Source organism: Micromys minutus (genome assembly GCF_963924665.1).
Source record: "Micromys minutus genome assembly, chromosome: 1".
In the NCBI taxonomy this organism is placed as follows: Eukaryota; Metazoa; Chordata; class Mammalia; order Rodentia; family Muridae; genus Micromys; species Micromys minutus.
Window position 1 is genome coordinate 213396458 of NC_137969.1, and position 24312 is coordinate 213420769.

Genomic DNA, 24312 nt, shown 5'->3' on the forward strand with positions numbered 1-24312 from the left:
TACCTGGAGGTCTTTGATCTACTTGGAGTTGGACTTTGTACAAGGAGATAAGAATGGATCAATGTGCATTCTTATAAATGCATGCGGACTGCCAGTTGAACCAGCACTATTTAATGAAGATGTTGTCCTTTTTCCATTGAATGTTTTTAGCTCCTTTGTCAAAAGTCAAGTGACCATAGATCACTGATCTACCTGCCTGTCTCTGTACCAATACCATTCGTTTTTTTGTTTGTTTGTCTTGTTTATCCACAAAGAATAAATATAACTTTATTTTAAATAAACATTTTCATTCTGAAAAAAATAGCTGAGTAGTACTACATTGTGTAAATGTACCACAATATCTGTATCTACTTATCTGCTAAAAGACATGTGGGTTCTTTCCAGCTTCTGACTAATATAAATAAGGCTGCTATGAACATTGTTGAGCATGTATCCTTGTTAGGTGTTTAAACTTCTTTTGGGTATATACTCAGGAGTGGTATATAGTGGTATATAGGCAAGTCTTCAGGTAGTACTATATCCAATTTTCTAAGGAACTGCCAGACTGATTTTCAGAGTAGTTGTACCAGTTTACAACACCACCAACAGTGGAGCACTGTTCCTCTTTATTCACATCCTTGCCAGCATCTGCTGTCACCTGAGGTTTTGTTCTTAGACATTCTAACTGATAGGAGATGGAATTCCAGGGTTGTATTGATTTGCAATTTCCTGATGACCAGAACTGCTGAGCATTTCTTTAGGTGCTTCTCAACCCTTCAATATTCCTCAGTTGAGAATTCTTTGTTTAGCTCTGTATCCCATTTTTAATAGTATTGTTTGATTCTCCAGAGTCTAACATCTTGAGTTCTTTGTGTATATTGGATGCTAGCACTCTATCAGATGCGGGATGGTTAAAGATCTTTTTCCAATCTGTTGATTGGCATTTTGTCCTTTTGACAGTACCCTTTGCCTTACAGAAACTTTGCAATTTCAATTTGTCGATTCTTGATCTTAGAGCATAAACCATTGGTGTTTTGTTTAGGAAAATTTCCCCTGTGCCTATGTGTTCTAAGCTCTTCCCCTCTCTCTGTTCTGTTACTTACAGTGTATCTGCTTTTATGTGGAGGTATTTGATACACTTGGACTTGAGCTTTGTACAAGGAGAAAAGAAAGGATAGGTTTGCATTCTTCTGCACACTGACTGCCAGTTGAACCAGCACTATTTGTTGAAGAGCCTGTCCTTTTTCCATTTTTTTTTAGCTCCTTTGTCAAAGATCAAGTGACCATAGGTGTGTGGATTAGTTTCCTGGTCTTTGATTCTATTTCATTGATCTACCTGCCCGTCTCTGTACTAATACCATCAATGCCATGCAGTTTTTGTTTTGTTTTGTTTGTTTGTTTGTTTTTATCATAATTGTATCCTATAAACAGTCTAAATTTAGTTAAAATGATTCAAATTTATGAAATAAAAACCACAAAAATTTTAAAAGTAAGCAGAAATGAAATTATTTTATCTTTGATTAGATTTTTTCTTAGCTGTAACATCAAAAATTTCAATTTCAAAATAAAGATAATTTAGACTTCAAATTTGCTAAAGTTTGTTTTTCAAAGGATGCCAGCATTAAATACCAAAAGCATAAAAATTTATGTAGAAGCAAAAAAAGCATGCAAACATTTGTTATTCTTTTCAGAATAGATAAACATCTCATAATATAATATAATATAATCATAAGAATGATAAATAAGAAGAAAAACAGCATAGCCAGGTGTAGTGGCTCACACTTTTTTTTCTCTTACAACTTTATTTTAAAAAGAGAGATATATGTACAGGTTTTTAAAAGCATTTTGGCATGAAACTATATGAATATATTTTTGTCAGTACTTGATTCTTTTAGAGGTTTGATAGTGTGCATTGAAATCTTACTAGTTACCATAGGCATAAAGTACATGTTCAACAGAGTAGAACATGGAAACAGTCAAAGTTTTCTTGGTGTATACAGATTAAACATAATGATTTTTGAATACCAAAAATTGCCACAAGGCTATATTCTGGTAATCACAGCTCTCAAGAGCCTGAGTCTAAAGCAGTGTGAGTATAAAACTATCCTGGGTCTCATTCAATATACAATTTATGATGAAAAGATGAAAATGTGGAGCCCCATTAACAGGAAGAGCATTACTTCCTGCATAATAAGGAAAAGGAAAGGACATGCCAGGACCTGGGAAACTGTTATGCCATCACTGATTTCATACAAATTGTAAGTTCATACACACAATAAAACTCCTTAATTTCAACAACAGCATATGAATAGTGCAACTAAAATGAGGCAAAGAATATTTTGAACAAATACTTTTTCAAAAAGATCAATTGTTTCCAAATTATAATGTGAAAAAATGCATATCACATGGTTAGAAAACTGCAAACTAACTTAACAAGATACCACTACAATTATATTAGAATGGATAAACCCCCAAACATTGATAGCCTTAAGTTCTGACAAGGATGGGTAGCAAGACACATTTCATTGCTAATGAAAATACAAAATAATGTGGCCTGGTTACAATAAATTTCATTAAATATAAATTATAAGACAGATGCTTAAGTTATGATCCAACAAAAATTCTCCTAAGGGTTTACTCAAGGAACTTAAAATATTACATGTGCTAAGTGTTTGTAAAGCTTGGAAATATTTGGGATTTTTTCCTCAAAATATAATAATAGAGGAACACTAGCTCATTCATAAGATGGAAAGTTGATTCCCCATCATGAAATGAACTACTGAGTCTTTTTAAATAAATGGAGTCTTTTAAATACCATGAGGCATGTTTCTGATTGAAAAAAAGGCAGTGTAAAATGTCTAAACATTGTATGATTCTAAACCATTCTAAAATGGATCTGCAAAGACAGAAAAGAGATGATGATCCCTGGGTTAATACAGGAATAAGCCAATGGTGAGTGTTTTAAGGACAGTGAGTTTTGTTTTGTTTTGTTTTTCCTTAATTTATATATTCAGCTTACACTTCAATCACCTCCCTTCCCCATTTCACACAATCCTTTCTCCTTCCCCTTACCTTCTCTGAAAGCATGGAGGGCACCGTGGCTATCCCGCAACCCTAGAACATCAGGTCACTTCTGGGCCATGTGTATCTTCTTGCACTGTGGCCATACAAGACAGCCCAGGTAAAGGAACTGGATCCACAGATAAGCAACAGCTTTAGGGTCTGTTCATACTCCAGTTGTTGAAGGATCCACATGAGCACCAAGTTTCATATTTGCTGCACATGTGCTGGGGGCCTAAGTCCAGCCCATTTATGCTCTTTGGTTAGCGATTCAGTCTCTGAGAGCCTCCAAGTGTCCAGGTTAGTTGACTCTGTTGGTCTTCTCATGGAGTTCCTATCCTCTCTGAGGCATGCTCACACTGTTCTCCACAGATCCAAAGAAAGAAAAATAGTAGGAAGGTCGAAGGTAGGATGCTTGAATTTCACTTAGTAGGGGGGAATAAAATGGTTACAGGAGGCAAATGGACGGAGGTAACTGGATGCAAGAGGGGTTGGATAAAGACAGGGCCAGAGGGCAGAGAATGAATTCGAGTCATCTGCTCATGGTTGCTGGGGAAAGACATCTCTAGTACATGCCAGAGTCCTCGAAATGGAGGAGGCATCAAGGAGTCTATGGGGATGACATTGGCAGAGATTCCTAGCAGTGGTGATATGGAACCCGAGGTGGCCGACTCCTGTAGGCAGCAAGTACTCTCAATGGAGATAAGAACACCAACCCATCCCCAAATTTCAACTCAAAATTTGTCTTTTATGAATAAAATACAATTGCAAAGTTAGAGCACATAAGGAGGGAATGGCTAACCAATATCTGATCCAACTTGAGACCCATCCCAAATGCTGAAACCATTGATGATACTCTGTTATGCTTGCAGAGAGAACCCTACCATGGTTGTCATCTGAGAGGCTTCAACCAGTAGCTGACTGAAACAGATGAAGGCCACAGTCAAACTCAGGGAGTCTTAAGGAATAGATGTGGGAAAGATCAAGGAGCATGAGTATTTGTTGTACTGAAATTATTTCACACAATCCCATAACCGTGTATCTCATAATCTGAATTTAACAAATACTTAAAAAATGTACAACATAAATAGTAAACCCAAATATAAAGGCTAGTTAATGAGCATGTATCATCTGTAATAAGACGACTACATAAATGTGAGAAACTGCAAGTGGGTTGCACAGAGAATACAGAACTCTGTATTGCATGTTCAGTTTTTCTCATAAAACTAAAATTACCCAAGGACAAACATATTAATGTATTACTCTGAAGAGGTAAGGTTTTATAAAACTTTACCTAGGTAAGAAATTAATAGATAATTATCCCCACAAAAACAAAACCATAAAGGCTATCAATATGCAAGTAAATGCATCACAACATCATCTTCATGGAAATAATATTTAAGTGAAAATGAAATAAATTCCTTACAAATTCACAAGTGTTTGGAAGAAATTCATTCCTTACTAAGGGAAATACAAAACAAATCAGCAATTTTTGGAAAATAACTTATCAGTTTCTTTTTTATTGGATATATTTTATTTACGTTTAATAGTAAACCCCCTTTCCTATCCCCTCTCCCCCTGATTCTATGAGGGTGATCCTCACCCACACACCTACCCTCCCCCTATTGCCTCCCTGCCCTGACATTCTGCTACACTGGGCCATTAAACCTTGGCAAGACCAAGGGCTTCTACTTCCTCTGATGCCCAACAAAGCTATCCTCTACTACATATGCAGGTGGAGATATGGGTCAGTCCATGTGTAAGTTTTGGGTATGGTTTAGTCCCTGGGAATACTGGGGAGAAGTGTTGGTTGGTTGTTATTGCTGTTCTTATGGTGTTGCAAGCCCCATCAGCTCCTATAATCCTTCTCTAACTCCTTCAGGGGACCCTGTTCTCAGTTAAATGGTTGATTGTGAGCATCTACCTCTGTATTTATCATGATCTAGCAGAGCCTCTCATTAAACAGCTATATCACACTCCTGTCAGCTTGCCTGTCTTGGCATCAGCAATATTTTTTGGGTTTGGTGGCTGTATATGGGCTGGATCTCCAGTTGGGGTACTCTCTGTATAGCTTTTTCTTCAGTCTCTGATTCAAACTAAACGTGTCTGAAAAGTTTTCTTTCTCATCCTACAACCAGGAAAAAAAATCAAATTCTCCAAAACCTAGTCACAAAAATTTGCATCAGAATTATTCATAGTAGAGCTGAATCATAAACAGTCATAGCTCAATGAGTGGATTAGAAAATTTTCAGTATCAGTGTTAATCATACATCAAAAACAATGACACAAACTAATGTATGTTATATGTTATACTATATATTAAAAATTTAGAGCATTGAAGATATAATAGTGTCACCCTAACAAAAAAAATCCATAAATTTATACATGAGGGTTGGTCAGAAACTGTAGCAGTACTTGAGAATTTCTACACAAGATTGTCACAGCAAGAGCAGCGGGAGTTCTTCACTACCTGCCCCAGTGTTCTGGATTTGCAAATGAAACACGCAAACACACACACACACACACACACACAAACAGAGAAAGAGAGAGAGAGAGAGAGAGAGAGAGAGAGAGAGAGAAAGAGAGAGAGAAAGAATGCCTTGTATTTAATAATATGCTTAATAAGCTGAGCCGCTCATAATCTTCAAAATTGCTAATGTCTTCCATCTGACAAACCTGAGTTATTACTTAATAAAATCTATATTCCGTCTTTGCCACCCTAGGCCCAATAAGGTGGACCCTTGGGCCATACTTTTCTAGTTCTTATATGATTGATATTTTCTCACTTCTACAGCTCTCAAGCCAGATTCTTCCTTCTTTCCTGGCATGGAGATTATAAATCCTCCTTTTTCTTAGCTCCCCTTGTCTGTGAATCCTAAACTCCTGCATCTGTCCACCTGCCCAGCAATTGGTCACCAGCAACTTTATTTACCAGTCAGAAGGAACTTGGGGCAGGGACCTTCTTTCGGGATTCACACCCTCAAGACCTTACATGAGAGATTCTCTTGCAATTTTGTATACTAAACATAATGCAAGTGCTAAAACAAATTTACAACAAGAAACTATGATTTTTCTTTAATATATGAGATTGTCTAAATATAAGCATAAAAATGTTTGCATCCTTCTGTAACTATATAAGAAAAATGTGAATGGACTATTTTGGATTCTAAATGGTTAGCAACTGAGTCATATAGATGATAGAGATAGATAAATAGATAGACAGATAGGTAGATAGATAGATAGATAGATAGATGCTAGATAGATAGATAGATAGATAGATGATAGATGATAGATAGATAGATAGATAGATAGATAGATAGATAGATGATAGATAGATAGATAGATAGATAGATAGATAGATAGATAGATAGACAGATGGAAAGTTTATGAGAGATGATAGGTAGATGATAGAAAGAAAATTAGATGATAGGTAGATAGGTGATAGATAAAGATGATATAGTTATAGACATAGATATAAGTATGTACATAACATACCTTACATCATACCTATATAACATGCAATCCTATATGTTATATTATCATTAATAATTGGTGATAAAAATTGTTATCTAATTTCTAGCTAACCCTGTGACCTAATGAATGACAGTTGCTCAGAAAAAAAATATTGAGACGTAGGAGACATAGTCTCTTTAGTACTCCTAAAGACATCACTACTGAGCATACACTCAAAAGATGCTCCAACATATTCCAAAGACACACATTTCACTATGTCTATTACACCCTTGTTTATAATAGACAGAAGCTGGAAAGATCCCAGATGTCCTTCAACAGAGGAATGGATAAAACAAATGTGGTACATTTACACAATGGAGTGTTATTCAGCTATTACAAACAATGACTACATGAAATTCTTAGGCAAATAGATGGATCTAGAAAACATCAGCCTGAGTGAGGTAACCCAGTCACAAAATCACACACATGGTATGAACTCACTGAGAAGTGGATATTACCCCCAAATTTCTGAATACCCAAGAAACAATTCATAGACCATAAGAATTGGAAGGAAAGCCAAAATGTGGATGCTCAGTTCTTCCTAGAAGGGAAAACAAAATACTCATGGGAGGAAATACAGTTACAAAGAATGGAGCAGTGTGGAACAGTTCATGTTAAAAGAAATAATTTCTTTTCAGTGGGAGTCACCAGCTGAATCAACAACAGTACAATTTAGCCCTTCAACTTCAGCCAAGATAACTATAGTATGAAACAGAAGCTACACTGTGTGCAGTTGTCAGGATTCTCTTGAGAAACTGAGCTGCCAAAATGAATGTATATTAAAAGAGATTTATTGGACTGGCTTCAAGCTGTTTCCTGAGTAGTCCCACAATGACTGTCTTCTGGCATAAGGAACAAGAATATGATAGTTTTTCAGTTCTTAAGGTTGGATGTCTCTGCTAATCTTCCATCTGTGTTGGAGTCTCAGAGAAGAAGGGTTTGATACCAGTAAAGAAATGCCCCAGGAATGGGATAAATGTGATTTCCAGCTGAGCAAGGGCAAAGACACAATACACAAGCTTCATTATCCCATGCCCTTTTTATGAACAAAAGGTTTATCTCAGGTTCAGGATGTATCTTTTGATCTAAAATGAAGTGGTAGATCTTCTACCTCTAACAATACTGTGAAGAAAAAAAAAATCCCTCATAGGTTTGCCCAGGTGCTTAGATCTTACTTGATTTCATATAGAGTAAAGGATACAACCAATTATGGCCATCACAGTGTTCATAATTTATATATATCTTAACATAAGTATGGGTGAATATAAAGTATAATATAATATAATGATACAATATAATAAATTGTTCCTGGAAATACTTCAGTGGTGCTATGAATCTAAATGCAAATAGCATTTTATTGAATATTTATATCCACTTTATTCAATGAGACATATTCTAAATTTTTAGATAAATTCTCCAAGTACGTTAGTGACTTCCCAATACTACATAATAGGTGCCAATAAAATTTAAAATTATATTTTAAAGGATTAAAGTGAAATGCAAATATATCCCATTGAACTACCACTCTCTAAAGTATTTTACTTGATTGCATTCTGTACTGAATAAATTCCTCACCCATACAAGATATCTCAACCACAGGGTCTCCTTCCTCTCCTCTTCTCTTTCTTCCATGTTGCCTCTCTCCCAGGTTAATTTCCCCTCTACTTAGTCTTCAGAAAAGAGCAGGCTTCTAAACTACAGACAGACAAATGAGACAAAAGAAAGATACAACAAGATTAGGTGTAGGTCCTTCTATAGAAACTGGATAAAACAATACTGTAGATGAAAAGAGACCCAGTTGCAGGGAAAGGGTAAAGTAAACACCCTCTACCAACAAAACACCAAGCCCACAGCCATAACACACACATAAAAGCTTGTGTAGACTCATGCAAGCCCCGTACTTGCCATACAATCTCTATGAGCCAATATGATCCCCGCTTAGTTGGTTCACTGAGCCATGTTCTCCTGGTGTACTCCATACACTCTGTTTCACCAGTCTTTCCTTCCCCTCTTCCAGAGTTTTCCTCGATCTCCTAGAGGAGAGGCCTGTTTGGAGACCTCCAATATAGATACTGTCTCTGTATAATAACTGGCTGGGGGTCTTATGGACCCACTCCCACCTGCTGCCCAGCGAAGCCTCCATAACATAAATGCCTGTACCCCTTTCTTGTAAGAAAGCTCTCAATAAACTTAAATTTTTTTGATAAAAGAAGTGACAGGTTCATGAAAACAGAACAATTTCTTCCCTTGGTGTTCTGGGTTTGACTTCTGTATTGGCATCTGATACATAATAAGAATTAAATAAATACACTCCTCTCTTCCTCCTTTGGTGTTTGTCACACCTCTAGATACCAAAATACATTTTCCTTGCCACTTAATTTCCTTTATTTTCTATCAGATACAATGTTTTTCACATTTGTTCTGGTTTTGCTTCTTCTCTTCCTGGTTAGAGGCAGTTTGTTAACATAAAAGTCTCTGCAAATTTTTTTTTGCGCTGAATAACAGTGCCTTTATTAACATAAAAGTCATCTTTGCTTGTGCTGAATAACAATGCCTTGATTTTAATTTTATTCTATTATTTCTGCAAACAGAAATTTCCATTTTTATTATTAATTATTCTAATTAAATATTGTTGAAAAATATACTAGCATGCCTGCAACACTATTTGCTGCTGTATTGTGGAGGGAATACAAAGCTTTTCACTGAAAAAGTAAATCAAGTTAACTAGATAAAACTAGGAAAGTCATAAAAAATATTTGCTGGACAAGATTGATGGGCAAAGGCTATTGTCACAGAGTTTTTGTATTTGAGCTCCACAATCCACGTGGCAGAAGAATAGAATGATTCCTATCAAGTTTTCCTTAGGTGTATAGATAAGTGTCATGGCATTTATTCACTTACACTCACACACACACACACACACACACACACACACACACACACTAATACACATATACATACAAATATAACAAGCAAGAATTTAACTTTATAATATAGAATATACAGTACATATATACATATATATAGCTTTACAATGAAGTAATATTTTCCTATTAGTCTTTTTGACATGTGATATAATTATTTTCCTCCTCCTGTTATTATTATTATTATTATTATTATTATTATTATTATTATTATATTAATCCAGCAGTAAATCACAAACAAATATGTTATCCTTTAATGAGGTTGAAAAACTTCTGCAGAGCTCAAACAATTGTTTCTCAATGTGAATTTCAACCATTTTCATTGACCCTCTGCTTTGTATCCCCTAACTAGGTAAGTGTAAAGACAATTTCAGATTTCATATCATCCTTTTGTGTGTACAATAGTATAAATTTCTAAGCACAAGAAACAATCTATTAGGCTTTTAAATTAACTTTTGTACCATACATTGTGATTTTTACCTGAATCAGAATCTAAGAAGTTCCTTCTATTTGTGATTGATTTATAGCTCCCTGACAGCATTTTATTGAGCATCTTGTACTTCTAAAGTCTGAAATCTTGGTATTTGGAAGAATTCTTATTTATGCCCATTCTTAAGAGTACATGTGGCACTGACTATAACTGTGCAAAAAAATCCTAGGATATCAGAGTTTGATTTCTGTGAGGAGTCATTCTATTTCACTGCTTTGAAGATGAGAGCTTGCACTTAGAAGCAGAACTTGTGCTAATCAATCACTCTCTGAGACACTGAAGCTGTCATCCTGATTATATGCACCTCAAGAGTGCATCCTAGAGAACTAGTGAGTGACTCTCATGCCACAGGCATTCTTGGACAGCACATTTTTAAGCATCACAGGCTGTCACTCCATACATTGTTATTCTATCTGTATGAGCATATTCATTCAGTCTGATATTACAAGCTTATGTGACTATTTTCGAAGGAAGAAAAATCTAGCACAATCTAGCAATAATGATTAGAAATAATTCTTGAAATGTCAAGGACTTTAAATGATAATTAAAAGATTAAATGCCAACAAGTACATTTAATAACAGTGGTATTTTGCATTTGGACCATAGCCAAGATGGTTAGTAAGTACATTTACTCGGAGATCTCAAAACTTGATTTTGCGTGGAAATTTTGCTTTCCACGCAAAATTTTTATATATATGTATAAATTATTCAAAAGTAACCTCCAGTACATAAGGTATTTTAGGGAGCATTAAACAGTTGCAGTGCAGAAAGTATTTGAAAGTAAGTTGCATGCACTTTTTGCTATTCTTAAAATTAATTCGTCTTTATCATTCTACTCAACATTTTATATTTATGAATGCATAGCCAATAATCTTCATATATTTATAAAATATAAACACTAAGTTAATCAAGAATTTATCATCAGAACAAAGCCAGGTAGTAGTCTAAGAATTAGACTGAAAAACAAGACCAAAATAAAAATCTCTGCTTTCCTTGAACCTACTGTGTTGAATAGTTTTATGTGAAGTATATACAAGCTAAACTCATTCGAGAGGAAAGGACCTTAACTAAGAAAATGCTTCCAGTAGATCTGACTATAGGAAAGCCTGTAGGTCATTTTCATGATTGATGGGAGAAAGACCAGCCGCCAAAAGGTGGTGCTATTCCTGGGCTGGTGTACCTGAATTCTTTATGAAAGCAGGCTAAGAAAGCCATGTGGAGCAAGCCAGAAAGCAGCATGCCACCATGGCCTCTGCATAAGCTCCTGCCTCCAGGTTCCTTCCCTCACTGCTTTTGCTGAATAACTGTTATATAAAAATGCAATAGAAAAATGACTCCTTTACTCGTCAACTTGCTTTTAGCCATGTGTTTCATAACAGCAACAAAAGTCCTGAGTAAGACACTATGTAAAAGAGGATGGCCTTGTTGGGCATCAATGGGAGAATCCCTTGGTCCTTTCAGGGATAGATGTCCCAGTGTAGGGGAATGTCAGGGAGGGGAGGTGGTAGAGTGTGGTGAGTGGAGGAGCACCCTCATAGAAGCAGAGAGATGGGGATGGAATAGGGGGGGTTATGGAGGAGAAATTCGGGAAGAAGATAACATTGGAAATGTAAATAAAATGTATCAATAAAAAAGAACAAAAGGGGAGAAAAATTGAAGAGATTTTTGGTATATTTCTTGAAAAACAAAATGTGTATTATTTCTGCCACGTTCCAAGTAGTGTGATAAACTTGAAGGATAAAAAAATAAATTGAAAATATTATCAGTGAAGGTCACATGGAAAATTGTGATATCTGTATTTTGTCAATTTGACACAAGCTGCAGTCCTCTGGGAAGAGGGAATCTCAGTTGAGAAAATAGCCCCCAACAGACTGGCCTGTAAGCAAGTCTGTGCACCATTTCCTTGATTTATTATTGATGTGGGACATACCAGATTACTGTGAAGAGGAACAACCCGGGTGAGTGGTCTTGGGTATCTAAAATATGTAAGCCAGGGGTAGCTAGGCAGGTGGCAATGTTCTTCTGTGTTCTCTACTTCAGTTCATACCTCCAGGGCCAATCCTTGACTGTGCTAGTTTTCAGACATTGTAAGGAAAATTATCCTTTTCCTCATTATACTGATTTTGGAATGCTGTTTATCACAGTTATTGAAGTCAAAATAGGACAGAAACTCATATAATACAGTAAATATAAGCAGAAGAATAGAGCACATAGAGTTGATCATGTATCCTATACCTTAGAAGGAATATCTCTGCACATCCCACCCCACTAGACTCCTAAAAATTTTACTATGTTATAAGACCTTTGAACTTTGGTTGGAGTAATTTCCCATCCTCTAATGTGTATATTTGTTATCAATGAGTTCAGAGTAGTTTGCTATCTCCTGCTCATTTGTTCCAATCAGCATAATATCATCAATATGGTGCCACATTGTGACATTTTGTAGAATGACTGAGATTCCTTCTGAGTTCTGATACAGGGCTGGAGAAATAACATATCCTTGAGGTAAAACTGTAAATGTATACTGCTGACCTTGCTAATTAAAAGAAAATTGCTTCTTCTGGTTCTTATAGACAGCATCCATTACAAAAGCATCTGGTGTTATATACCATGTACCAGAAAATGTGTCAATTTGCTTAAGTAGAAACTCTACATCTAGTACAGCAGCTCTACTCTGAATTGCTAACCAACTGACATTTTGATAGTCACTCATTATTCTTCCCAGTCTTTCTGTCTTCTGCAATGGTCAGATAGAGTTAAAGGGAGATTTGTGAAACTATTTCCCTTGTGTCTTACAAGTTCTTATTGGTGTCACCAATTTCTGCAGTTTCTCCAGAAATGTGATACTGTTTTTGATTCACTATTTTTCTTGGCACATGCAATTCTAAAGGTGTCCATTTAGTGTTTCCAACCATAAGAGACCTCACTTCACATGACAACGAACCAGTGTGTGAGAATTCTACCAACTATTCCAGTGATATATTATAGGACTGAGGAAATAACCACAGGATGAGTTTGGGGACCCACAGGACCAACTGGAATTAGACTTCAGCTAAAACATCAGTAATCATCTGACTGTTACAAGCCTATACTTTAATTTGAAAGTAATATGTTTCTTGGAATATCCTACAATTAGTGTGAATACAGAATCAGTATCCAACAGACACTTACAAAATTTGTTTTCTTTCTCCCAGTGTTCAGTTAACCTTAAAAATGTTCCTCTGACGTAGGACTGGAGAAAAGTTAACAATAAATCATTTAGATATTTTATCAAAATTTTTCCTCAAGGGAACCAGAGCATCCCTCCATTCAAGGTATTCAAACTGGCTCAAGCCTAGACAATTGATTCATAGACCAAGATTTCCTTTTACCCCAATCCAACGTAGCCATTCTTTCATTTGTTTGAAATTATTTTTCTGCTTATACAAACCAAACAATAATTCAATATCCTTTTTATCTATCTCATGCTTGAAAACTCCATGTTTGATTAGCCAGTGCCAAAGGCCCATAACTATGATCACCTTGCCTTAGAAGACTTGGTGCTGCTACTTGGCCCCAGTTACTTCTAATTGAGTTCCCAATTAAACCATGACATTTCATTTTCAACCTGAGCAGGAGTATCTCCAGCCCTAAAGACTGGCACAAGAAAAACAGGTAACAACAAAACTCTTAAAATGTCTAGTACCTCTCTTACCATTTTGTGTCTTACAAAATTAGTGAAGGGAAAGTCTTCTGACCTTCACCCTGTGGAGGATTAGGTTTTACAGAGCATACCTCTCCTAGCAGTGTAATTTCTCTGAACATTAAAATCTTATAAACACTAAGCCAAGGGACATCAGTCATCTCCATCTTTGTTTCAGTAGGCCATATTTTGACAAATATATTATCCAATCATTCAAATAAACTTTGACCCCTTTTCTATGAAAGCATTAATATTAAACCTAAAAAGTCTTCTTAGATGGTATAGATCAATAAATTCAGCTGGATTCAATATTTTGTTTCTACCATCATCATCCAGAACCTTTAAAATTCATTCCCACACATATCGTCAGACTTCTGATTGAATGAATTAGCAAACTCATTAAGCTCCTTAGTAGTATATTACCTCATGGATTACACATTCTACCTCCCCTCAAGTACCCTGCATTGCCATAAGTCTGTTTATAGGTCTAAGGGGAACTTCTGGTGGGGCCTGTGAGACATCAGTATTGTCTTGCCTAGCATTTCTTTTAAAGAAACTCACTGTTAATTTATCAGACAAGGAAAGAATAATTTTCTCAGTAAAACTGGAAAAGGCAGTATTTCAAGGGGTCAGATTGAACATCAGGTGAGATACACTCTTGATAATCAGAAGGTCCAAATTATTCAGCTTCAATAGGATCTTTTCACACATCTCTCTCTATCCTAAGTTACAGGAGCATCATACTTTCCCGAATAGTGCCTTTACTTTAACCCTACATCTTTCAAAGCTAACAATTGATTCTTTTCTTTAACTCAGACAAGCTTATGTTGAGGGATTTAATTTGATTTTCAACAGTGTAAGCTCTGTGGCTGCTGACTAGAAAATTCACTTCCAGGGCACACTTAGATACTTTAGTAATGTTTACGTACACCTGGAACAAAAAAATCTTTCCATTAAGTTTATTGTTGTCCTTCATTATATTCTGATTTGCTAAAAGTTGTTTAAGTTTTATCACAGAGGCCTATAAATATATACAAAGATGCTTAGAGCACCCAACTACCATCATCAGTTTTATTTTTGCCAAAACTGTCAAAAGTTGCATATACAGGGTCATCTAATTAATTGCTGCTCACAACTGGTGAATCAAGATAATCAAATTGATTTTCATCTTTAAGGTTGTAATACAGATTTTACCATGGGCTTTCAGCATTATCTGAGCTCCCAAGAGAGGCTCTTATAACTGAAGAAGAGGCTTTGATAACTAGGTGTTGGTTATCTGAAAATCCTATTCCTGGCACTTAAAAGATTTATCCTTATACTTATGCTATTCTAAAACCAAAAATTTCTAGTATTAAAGCCTGTTCTATAGAGTAACCCTTGATAATCTAAAGGTTCAAAGTATTCAGCTTCAAAAAATCTTTTCACAAACCCATATTCTAAGTTACAAAAGCCCCATATCTTTCCAATTAGTGCCTTTACTTTAAACTGACATCTTCCAATGGTTCTTTAGAGGAACAACACTTCCAGAATTAACATGTCAAATATATACATATATATTTAATAGAATTATATATAGAGATTTTTATCACAATTTACACACAAACACACATATATGTACATCATGGGTATGAGTCTAACCCTAAGAGTTTGGTCTACCTATTTCAACAATGGCTAATAACATGAGCAGAAAGTTTAAGAATCTAGTAGTTGCTCAATACACAAGCTCAATGTCCCAACTAGTCTTTCACATAGGCTCAAATGTCCCCAAACTCCAAAATGTAGGCCATAGTGCAAGTACTTGAATAGTCTTGCTAACAAGGCAAGGGCAAACAGGAAAAGGGCAGTTTTCCTTCTTCAATATCTTTATATTGGCCTTTCAGTAGATGGTGTGACCCAAATTAAAGTTCTTTCTATTTCAAAAATCTGCACTAGAAATGGGTCTAACCGCTTCAAATTATGTTAAAAAATCCTTATAGATGCATACCCTCAAGTTTAAATCTTAATTTTTAGATGTAATCAAGTTGACAACCAATAATAGGTTTCAGAAAACACATGTTCTCCTCACCACTATTAAAAGTGCTCTTCCATATAGCCTTAGAACAATCTTTCCACCTCCTTTGATTTAAAATGTTTCTTCCCAGGTAACAGTGCCTTTCTTGACCTCAAACCAACAGTTTTCCCATGAAAATTTGTCATTTCTCTTATAGTACCATCAATATTTGTTGCCATTTGTATTTCTGATAATGGTCATTCTGATAGGAGAAAGTCTGCATTTATTTGATGACTAGGGATGTTGACCACTATCTTAAGTATTTCTTACCCATTTGGACTTCTTCATTTGAGAACATTCAGTTAAATTCTGCAGTACATTTCTAGATCTGGATATTTATTTTATTATATTATATTATTATTATTCAGTTTGTGCATTTCTGGTGATAATTAACCATCAGATATACAGCTGGTAAAGACTTTCTTCCGTGGGCTGCCTCTTCACTTAATTTCCCGTTCCCTCTGTTTACAGAAGTCAGTTTTATAAAATCCTGTCATAGTTAGGGTTTCCATTGCTATGAAGGAGCACCATGGGCAAGGCAACTCTTATACAAACAACATTTAATTAGGCCTGGCTTACAGGTTAAGACCTTCAGATTCTTATCATCAAGGCATTAAGCGTGGCATCTGGAGAAGGAAGTAAGAGTACTGCATGTTATTCTGAAGGGAACAAGACAATTCAATTCCAAGCAGCTAGAAGTAGGGTATCAAAGCCTGCCTCCATGGTGACACACTTCCTCTAACAAGACTACACCTACTCCAGCAAAAACGAAGCTCCTAATAGTACCACTTCCTGGGCCAGGCATATTCAATCCACCATAAGACCCATAAGTCAATTGTTCATCTTTGTTCTGTGCTACATGGCCATATTCAGAAATATCTTTCCTTTACTACTGTATTTAAAAATAAATAAATAAATAAATAAATAAATAAATAAAATAATGCTTGATCTCATATTCATTGTAAAACACTATCTACAATAATTAAACCAAGAGACAATTCAATAAATGAATAAAAATAGTACTTACATAGAACTTAAGGTATGTTCTTTATCTCATTAAATAAAAAAAGCTCTGAAAACAGAATTCTAATGAAGAGTTAAGCAAAACAAAGAAAACAGTTAAAATGTGATCTTGCCTATAAGTAAAAGTCTAAAAACAAAATTAAACTATAAGAAATAAAAAAAAAAATACAATTGGGGGAGTTGGTTACAGATAAAAAGTTTTCTAATAGGGGAGAATCATTTTCTCATATCAAATGTTCCACCTGTGATTATAATTATTAAAATTATACTCTATACTTAAAATTCTGTTGAGACAACAAGGCTCAAATGTTCCTTATAAAAGCAAATGATAGAAAAATGATAACTAGGAAAGCTGAGGTGTTGGAAGTAGTGGCCAACCTGAATGTGACAATTTCTTATTACATAGAAGTACAAGTCACCTCATCAAATATTAAAAGGTACAAATTTGCTTGTCATCCATACATTTCTAAAGCTATTCTTTATAAAAATTAATAGAACTGAAAGATGTTGAAACTGAAGACATTGGCATAAGAATCAATACATATTCAAAGGTCATAACTGCCAGAGCACATAAAAAAAATACAGTATATGAAAGGAAAATATAGGTCATGAATCCCAAAAACCTTCATTTCACTCAGTTGTTATGACATTGCTAAGGTTATTAACAGCATAAATATGTTTCCAATATTTAATAAACAAAGTAAATAGTTTCCTGTGTCATGACATATCATTCCCATAACATCCACCTCTTTATCATTGTTACACAAAAACCATGCTTCTTTCATAGAAGATACCCAGCCTGAGAATGTGGGCAGCTCTGCGGAACTCTCCTGACATTCCCACAGCCAACTTGTACACAGGTTTTATTTTCTGTCTCCATTTCACCCTGACATATGAAGTTTTGCTCTCTGGTCAAGAGTAGGCAAAGCTGACAATGATCTTGTATATCATATATTTTTATTTCTAAGATATAACAACAGTAACAATTAAAACCATAATATGAAGTTCTAAAAGATTAAGAAGTGAATGTTTTATTCTGCAACAGTAAAGTAATGCTGAACAATATCTAAAAACTAAGTAGAATTGGCCACACAGAATATAATTTTTGTACTTTGAACACTACTTGCCCATTCATAAATGATGTGCTAGAATGTCCTTTTTTTTCCGTCTGCTGTTTTTATGTCAGAAGTTTGGGTAAGAAAAATCTACATGCTCATTAGTATTATGCAGTGGAACACTGGAACCCCAGGTTTTCATTGTGTGAAGAGGGCAAGCAATTGCTCCTGTGGGTTGCTCCTTTCATTAGAACCCCTTTGAAAAAACACAGAAGAGTCAATTTGTGCTTATGATTGTCTATACATAGGTGCAGTTGGAAGGCTTACATATAGAATAAATTACCAAATTTTAGTGTGCAATTAGATTCAAAGTGCTCCTGTGCCAAAATTACCCTGTGCTGTGTTCTAAGTGTATAATTATGAGATTGAGGTAAATTTACAATATTGGAATTTGAATAAAATTTTTTTCCTGACATGATAAATTACAAAGTGCCAGACAGTTAAGCATTTTAAAATGTTTCTTTCAATGAATATATCTGGTGGCTTGCATTTATTCTGTATTTAAAAATCATTTCTGTTTTGGGGGTTTCTGAAAATTTATTATAAATATAAAAACTTTCCTCTAAAAGTCATGAAAACTTTTATGGAGATTTTATATAAACTTAGGTGAGTAGACCTATGTATTTTTAATGACAAGGAACAGACGAAAATGGTTAAAAGAAAAGAAATTGATATGAATATAAATAGCTGTCAACTTGTTTGTAGTTAAATTTTTTGTATTGTTTAAATGATTGCTTACTTTAATCAGGATTGACAAAAAAGCATGTCTACCATAATTATTTTTACGTTTATGAACTACATAAATACATGACTAATACCTTCATTGTGAGGAAAAATAAATTTATTTTTTTATTTTTGAGTCTCATGCATCTATATAATGAATTATTGTCATTTCCACTTCCATTACCCTCTCTTATCCTTGTCTTTCTTTCTCTGATGCACTTCTTCCCAAATAATGCCCTTGCAACTTTAACATCTTCCACTATGTGAACCACTGAGATTACTAGGTGCTCTTGCGTGGGTATGGGCTGAAGGCTATTTACAGAACCATGAATAACATTTTACTGGCTACATTGGTAAAAATAAAATACTTCCCCCTGTAGCAACTCAGTGCCCTTAACTATCAGTAGTATTTCTGGAAGGGGTGAGGCCTCATGAATTCATACCCCAACTCTAGTCAAATGTTGCTGAGAAGGCAACATGTGGAGGAACAATAGGTATGGCTGGCTATTCAGTGTGATAGATTCCAATAGCTTTTATTTTTTAATACTGAGGCATTCTCAGGTGCAGTTTACTTTTCAGGCACTCATCAAATATGTGCTACAATAAAGAAAGCTAATGGTCTAGTTAAGTCATTATAAATGTCTATTATATTTTACTCTTCATTAGATTGTAATACTTATGAATTTCAGAATGCAAAATTCTGATTTATTTATACAGGCACATGTTTTGTGACTTTTACCAAGTGGCAGTACTGGTAGACTTTCTTAAATAAAAAGTGATACACCTAATTTACAATAGTACTTCCTGTAAATTGTCCCTTACTGGCATTTATAAATGATATGTAAGACTATTATTAGCACTGCCTATATTCTACCTGAAAGCAAGTAGCACTGGTAATATTTCACCATGATTCTAATCTATGGTGTGAGACTTGGATGTTGCAGATGGTAAGCAAGCTGATAGATAAGCAGAGAGAAGCATCTCACTCTCCCAGATTAACTTTTTCCTGGGTGGAAAACATGGTTCAATGTGGCTCTCAGAGGGAACTGGTGACATAGATGTATTGTTGCAGTAGGAAACATTTTCTATCATTGAGACATGTAACAAACCCAACCTAGTGAACACCATACCTTATCTTACCCTACCACAGATGTTCTAAAAAGAGATACATTAGTCTACAGTTAGGCAAAGCCAATGAATACATTTTATTTTGTGGTGAAGATGGAATGTCTCATAAAATTTATTGAATACTCTATTGAGATTGAGAAACTGAATTGTTGGAAGCTGTATATAGTGTAGATATGAGAAGATGTGGAATCAAGGGCCTGACATCCCAAACACTCTGAAGACAGACATAACATCATGTAGAGTACTGATCCCCACTCCCCTTGGATTCTATGACTGACTCTGATGTGCAGCACGTTGCCCATGCTCAGAGTAAGTAGGAAGTAAAGTGCCATGTTCACTGGCTATGCAGATGATCAAAATGAAAAACCTAAATGTCTTCTGATTATTGATTGCTGTCACACCATGGTAGGGTCAAAGAGTAAATCAAAAATAAATCCATGATAAATGGGAGAACATCTGTATTTTGAGAGCTTAATTTATTATAAGCATGGTATAAATCATAACTACTAAAGAAATAGATCCATTTCCATCTCAGTTTTCACACAGATATTTCTTTTCACATTCAGAATAATTGATGTTAAGAACAAGGCTCCTGTGATCCTGTGCCAATAGGTTAACAGTGCACTTTCTAAGGTTTTAAGTTCCTGTTCCTGTTTTCTGGAAACTTAGCACAGGGAAGACACTTTGTTTTTGCTTATACCCACAAATGCTCAGCTTTATAGATCATTAAAAAATCAGTTTATGAGTTAATTTAAATATGTTGGGAAATGTCTTTTTTTTAGTATGGAATATTTTATTCTGTGCATGGGGAGTTAAGTTGAGAAGGTAGTAGAAACAAAAAGAGAGAAAAAAAGTAGAAGACGTGTAGAGGAGAAGAGGCTGGCCATGAGCACATGTAAATGGGGAAAAGGGAATGGGGAGAGGAAAGACAAAGGGGAAAAGAGCAAGAGAAATGAGCAAGAGCAAGAGAGAAAATGTCTTTCCAAATATGGCTCAGCTGAAATAAATAAGCTTTTAATTAAATTTATTTGAAAAAAAATATATTGCTCAGGAAATGTTTCATAAAAACAAATAGTCATTGTTCTAAATTATTATGTATTTAAAGAATAATTCTCTTCAAAATAATGGCTATATCCATATACAGATATCCAAATATACACAAGTACATACTCATATAATAGCTTGTTTAGACTGTGTCTTAGTTAAGGTTTCATTGATGAAACCTAATGACCAAGAAAACTCTCAAAGAGAAATCATTTAATTGGGGCCAGATTACAGTTTCAAAGATTTAGTTCACTATAATCAAGGTGAGAAGCAGAGCAGCCTACAGGCCAATATGGTACTAGAGGAGCTATGACTTCTACAACATGCTCTGAAGGCAGCCAGAAGGAGACTATATTCAGCAGGCAACCAAAGCTCTCTCCACTTAAGGTGGAGCTTGAGCACTAACAGGATGCCAAGCCTAACCCCACAGTGACACATTTCATCTAACAAGAACATACCTCTTCAAATAAAGCCAGACTTCCTAATAATAATGCCACTTTCCATGGGCTAAGATTTTTCAAACCGCCACAGACTAAAATGTATTTTTGAATTGAATTGATTTATATTAGAAAAACTGTGAAATACTGATGACAAATAAATGAGAAATATTTATAGTGAAAATCATATATTGATTGTGTATTTGTCTCATAAGAACATTTTTCTTTTTATCCCCATATTAGAAACATTTTGTTTCAATTATAATTTGTTCCATGCTGTTATGTGTATAAAAATTATAAAAAATAAATAATATTAACCAGTAATGTTTTTCATTTTGTTCTAATTTAAATTCTAATATTATGCATTTATTTTCACACATATATATCAATAATATGACATAACAAGAATCATATAAGAGAATATGAGAAAATTTTTAGGTTTAGGTAAAATTATACCACAAGGTCACAGGATTTTATTTTTTTTTTTATTTTTTCCTTTTTTTATTGGATATTCTCTGTATTCACATTTCAAATGTTATCACCTTTCACCCTACTCCTATTTCCCCTCCCCTTCCCTTTGCCTCCATGAAGGTGCTCCCTCTACCCACCACCCTCTTCCACCTCAGCACCTTGGATTTCCCCTACACTGGGAAAATGATCCTTCACCAAACCTCTCCTCCCATTGATGCCAGACAATGCTATCCTCTGCTACATATGCAAATGGAGCCATGGGTCTCTCTATGCATACTCATTGTTTGGTGTTTTAAGCTGTGATAAGTTTGTTTGGTTGATAATGTTGTTCTTCCCAAGGGTTGCAGAACCTTTCAGCTCCTTCAGTCCTTTCTCTAGCTCCTTCACTGAGGTCCCCGTGTTCAGTCTGATGGCTAGCTGCAAGCATCCTCATCTGTATCAGTATGGCTCTGGCAAAGCCTCTGAGAAGGTATCTATATCAGGCTCCTACCAGTAAGTACTTCTGGGCATCAGCAATAGTGTATGCATATGGATTGAATCCCCACGTAAAGTAGTCTCTGGATGATCTTTTCTTCAATATTTGTCTTCCTCTCTTTGTTCCTATATTACCTCTCATGAATGTTTTGTTCTCATTTCTTTATTCTTTCTTTCTTTATTTTTTTCAAATACATTTTTTAAGGTTCTAATTAAGTATTTGTGGGTACATATACATATACATATGTATATATGTAACAATAATATAGGAAAAGAGGCTATTAATTTGAGGGGATAGGAGAGAGACTAGGAGGGGCTGTAGGGAGGAAAGGGGGATGTGATACACTTCTATTTTAATTAAAATATATTCTTTTTGTTGTTGTTGAGCTTCACACAGTCTGTGAGTTGTTTCTGGGGTGTTAAGAGCTTTCTGGGGTTAGTATCCAAATATCAGTGACTGCATATTATGTCTGTTCTTTTGTGACTGGGTTATCTCACTCAGGATGATATTCTCCAGATGCATACATTTTCTTAAGAATTTCGTTAAGTCATTGTTTCAGATAGCTGAGTAGTACTCCATTGTGTAAATGTACCACAATTTTTGTATCCATTCATCTACTGAAGGACATCTGGGTTCTTTCCAGCTTCTGGCTATTATAAATAGAGCTGCAATGAACATTGTGGTGCATGTATCTTTGTTGTATGTTGGAGCTTCTCTGGGGTATATGCCCAGAAGTGGAATAACTGGGTCTTCAGGTAGTACTATGTCCAATTTTCTGAGGAACTGCCAGACTGATTTTCAGAGTGGTTACATCAGTTTACAACCCCTCCAGCAGTAGAGAAGTTTTCTTCTTTCTCCACATCCTTGCCAGAATCTGTTGTCATCTGAGTTTTGGATCTTGGCCAATCTGACTGGTGTGAGGTGGAATCTCAGGGTTGTTTTGATTTGCATTTCCCTGATGACTAAGGATGTCGAGCACTTCCTCAGATGTTTCTCAGCCATTCGATATTCCTCAACTGAGAATGTTTTGTTTAGCTCTGTACCCCATTTTTTAATAGGGTTGCTTGATTCTCTGGTGTCTAGCTTTTTGAGTTCTTTGTATATCTTAGATATTAGGCCTCTATCTGATGTGGGGTTGGTAATGATTTTTTTCCACTCTCTTGGCTTCTGTTTTTCTAAGAAGGACTGAGGCATCAAACTTCTGGCCTTTTTTTTCTCCTTGCACTTCATAAAGTCTGTAAGTTGTTTCATGGATATTCTGAGCTTTTTGGGTGAGTATCTGATATCAGTGAGTGCATACCATATGTGTTCATTTTAGACTGGGTCATCTCACTCAGAATGACAGCTTCTAGTTCCAACCATTTGAATAGGAATTTCATGAAGTCATTGTTTTTAATAGCTGAGTAGTCCATTGTGTAAATGTATCACAATTTATATATCTATTCTTCGGTTGAAGGAAATCTGGGTTCTTTCCAGCTTCTGGCTATTAAAAATAAGGCTGCTATAAACATGGTGTAGCATGTTTCCTTGTGTGTGTGAGTGTTTGTGTATGTGTGTGTGTGCCTGTGTGTGTGACTATTTGGTGTAGGATCCAGATGGTGTAACTTTTTTGAGCTGCTATAAACCATCATGGGGAGAGACTATCAAGACTCCACCAGTGAGTCTTATGTGCATATCAGTACTCAGTTCTCTCTTTCTGATTGCTGAAGATGAAATATCCCCAGGGATTTCAGGCACTTGTTACTAACAAATGACCTGCTCCCTTTGTTGTGTCTTTTGGCCATAATCCAGTGTTCTGAAACTATGGAAACCTCTAGCCCCTTAGGTTTTTCTGTTCTGTTTTTCCAGAGAAATATAGAAAGTGACACAACACACTCCAATATTTTAAAATAGTTTTCATTACTGCACTAAAATTATATCCATGTTTGCATCCCTAATTCTTTAAGTTTGGTACTATGAAGTTCAGAATACAGGAGATGGAGTGAGATGTATTTCAATCAGTCCTAAACAATGATTTCATCCATTCTCAACAATGGAAGTAATTTCAAGATTTCTGTGTCACTTGGATATAAGATAGTGCATCACAAAATCTGTAAAGAATTACAGAGATGTCATTTAGGCCTTAAAATAGTCAGTTAGCTTTGATGTAGCTAAGTGTTTCTGTGAGGATTTTCAACTGAGTCCTGCATTCAAATCAG